Source organism: Bos grunniens, chromosome X (genome assembly GCF_055505025.1).
Source record: "Bos grunniens cultivar Pamir isolate PY7600 chromosome X, Bosgru_T2T1.0, whole genome shotgun sequence".
Lineage (NCBI taxonomy): Eukaryota > Metazoa > Chordata > Mammalia > Artiodactyla > Bovidae > Bos > Bos grunniens.
This window is the reverse complement of record NC_141194.1, coordinates 125,806,063-125,809,415: the sequence shown is the minus strand read 5'-3', so window position 1 is coordinate 125,809,415 and position 3,353 is coordinate 125,806,063. Positions and strand designations below refer to the sequence as shown.

Genomic DNA, 3,353 nt, shown 5'->3' with positions numbered 1-3,353 from the left:
CCGCAAGCCCATGCAGAAACCCCAGGACATAGCCTCTTGCCTAGGAGATAGTATGAAGAAATTTGTCTTTAGTGCTCAGACCTCACCTCAATTTCTGGCCAACTGTAGACCTTCTGGTCCAATCCCCAACCTCACAGAACCCCACCTTTGTCTGTCTCACACCCCTGCCTCTCCCCTTCTTCCCTCCCGACCATGAGAGAGCTTACAAAGACAGACACAAATCTTCAACAACAGGTTTTTATTTTTCTCATAACCATGAGTGTACCACATTGATGCCTAGTTTGGTCTCTAAGTAACTAGCCATTTCTCATGAGCTAGACTTTAAAAATTCTGCAGGGATTTCTGTGGTCTCCGCCACCACTCCCAAATTCTGCCTGCCCTGGTCATCACCAAAAATGGTGGGTTTCTTCACAGTCTCTTGATTTTTCTTTGGTTCAGTTTGATTTTCTGTCCGTGTCTCATTCAGATGACAGGTGGTTAGTGCTGGCTCTCTAGCTTTCTTAGACTTAATTGAAGGAATGAGACCTTTCAGAAAGCGGCTCCTGCTCACATTCTCTTGACGGCATCTTTTCACTTGCATAATTCTCTTGGCTTTCTGGAAAGACAATACAATCAGCACAGAGGGGCCGTGGTTTGGGGGGAGAAAGTGGGGGATAGATGAGAACAGGGGCTTTGAGAAAAGGACTGCAGGCTCAGGAGGGGAGTGCCAGATAAGGCCAGGGTAAGACTCTTGTGGGAATGTTAATGGGGAAGAGGATGAGGATTTTGAGTGGGGTCATCTCACCTTCACACTACCTCCAGGCCTGTACTCAGAGGGCATCCTCTTCTTCCCTGCTTTGGTGTTTGAGGTCTGCTGTTCTACAGAAGTGGTCGGTGTTTGTGATTTCCAGGTCTCCCTCTCCATATTGGTGCTCCCAGTGCTCCACCAGTCTTCCTGATCTGTTCATATATGCCCCTCCAGGCACAAGGAAGGGCCACACCCTTAGGCTTTGTTTGGTCAGCAGGGCTCTCTTCTAGCCAATGGTAGCCCTGAAGGGCTTAGACATCACAAAGCACCATCCTGACACATTTATGGAGGAGGGGGGTAAGGCCAAATTGCTCTGGTGGAAGAAAGGGGTCATTTTTAACACTCTTAAATGGCCCTTGAAACTGACCTATCACCCTCCTCATCTCCCCATGTCAAGTCTGGTGGATTACATGGCAGGGAGAGAGTGTCTCTTCCAAACATTTCCCCAGAACCACCGTATTCAGTAGTACACTCTGGTTTCTCTTACCCTTCAACCTTACCAAGGGTTTTTGGTATGTCTTAACCTTCAATCCATCCAGGATAATATGACCATATTTAAGTAAATTAAAATAAAAAAAAAAAGAGGAAAAGTCCACAGAACAGTTAAAACCCAAAGTAAAGGCAGAGGTTTATGACAACAATAAAAAATGTGACTGAAGAAAAAGGAAAACAAAAAAAAAAAAGCTCAGAAGCTTAATAGGATTTCTTAGTACCAATAAAATTGACAACTACAACAGAGGTGGGGGAAAAAAGTAAACAAAATGATAAAAAATCCAAAAGAATCTATCAGTTCAGTTCAGTTCACTCAGTTGTGTCCGACTCTTTGCGACCCCATAAATCACAGCACGCCAGGCCTCCCTGTCCATCACCAACTCCCGGAGTTCACTCAAACTCATGTCCATTGAGTCGGTGATGCCATCAGCCATCTCATCCTCTGTCATCCCCTTCTCCTCCTGCCCCCAACCCCTCCCAGCATCAGGGTCTTTTCCAATGAGTCAACTCTTCCCATGAGGTGGCCAAAGTATTGGAGTTTCGGCTTCAGCATTAGTCCTTCCAATGAACACCCAGGACTGATCTCCTTTAGAATGAACTTGTTGGATCTCCTTGCAGTCCAAGGGACTCTCAGGAGTCTTCTCCAACACCACAGTTCAAAAGCATCAATTCTTCGGCACTCAGCTTTCTTCATAGTCCAACTCTCACATCCATACATGACCACTGGAAAAACCAAAGCCTTGACTAGACGGACCTTTGTTGGCAAAGTAATGTCTCTGCTTTTGAATATGCTATCTAGGTTGGTCACAACTTTCCTTCCAAGGAGTAAGCGTCTTTTAATTTCATGGCTGCAGTCACCATCTGCAGTGATTTTGGAGCCCCCCAAAATAATTCTGACACTGTTTCCACTGTTTCCCCATCTATTTCCCATGAAGTGATAGGACCAGATGCCATGATCTTAGTTTTCTGAATGTTGAGCTTTAAGTCAACTTTTTCACTCTCCTCTTTCACTTTCAACAAGAGGCTTTTGAGTTCCTCTTCACTTTCTGCCATAAGAGTGATGTCATCTTTATATCTGAGGTTATTGATATTTCTCCCAGCAATCTTGATTCCAGCTTGTGCTTCTTCCAGCCCAGCGTTTCTCATGATGTACTCTGCATAAAAGTTAAATAAGCAGGGTGACAATATACAGCCTTGATGTACTCCTTTTCCTATTTGGAACCAGTCTGTTGTTCCATGTCCAGTTCTAATTGTTGCTTCTATAGACCAAGTCAAAAAGTAAGAATGTGTTTCCTGTCTAGAGAAGATCCTTTAGCATTTGTTGGAGAGCTGGTTTGGGGGTACTGAATTCTCTCAGCTTTTGCTTGTCTGTAAAGCTTTTGATTTCTCCTTCATGTTTGAATGAGATCCCTGCTGGGTACAGTAATCTGGGCTGTAGGTTATTTTCTTTCATCACTTTAAGTATGTCCTGCCATTCCCTTCTGGCCTGAAGAGTTTCTATTGAAAGATCAGCTGTTATCCTTATGAGAATCCCCTTGTGTGTTATTTTTTGTTTTTCCCTTGCTGCTTTTAATATGTGTTCTTTGTGTTTGATCTTTGTTCATTTGATTAATATGTGTCTTGGGGTGTTTCGCCTTGGGTTTATCCTGTTTGGGATTCTCTGGGTTTCTTGGCTGACTATTTCCTTCCCTATTTTAGGGGAGTTTTCAACTATTATCTCCTCAAGTGTTTTCTCATGGTCTTTCTTTTTGTCTTCTTCTGGGACTCCTATGATTCGAATGTTGGGGCGTTTACATTGTCCCAGAGGTCTCTGAGGTTGTCATTTCTTTTAATTTGTTTTTTTCCCTCTCTGTTTCATTTATTTCTACCATTCTATCTTCTCCCTCACTTATCCTATTTTCTGTCCCTGTTATTCTACTATTGGTTCCCTCCAGAGTGTTTTTGGAGCTTTTAATCCTTTTACATTTAAAGTAATTATTGATATATATATTCCTACTGCCATTATTTTAATTGTTTGGGGTTGATTTTGTAGATTTTTTTTCTTCTGTTGTATTTCTTGACTATTTAAGTCCCT

At 42.8% G+C, this 3,353-nt stretch overlaps 1 long non-coding RNA gene across 1 annotated transcript; it reads right to left on the bottom strand.

Annotated features, from left to right (window-relative positions):
* Positions 1 to 223: 223 nt before the first annotated feature.
* Positions 224 to 945, bottom strand: LOC147341313 (uncharacterized). Its single transcript, XR_015159428.1, has 2 exons — positions 785 to 945; positions 224 to 595 (listed from the first exon to the last, which is right to left on the bottom strand). It is a non-coding gene; the product is annotated as an uncharacterized LOC147341313 (long non-coding RNA).
* Positions 946 to 3,353: the final 2,408 nt, after the last annotated feature.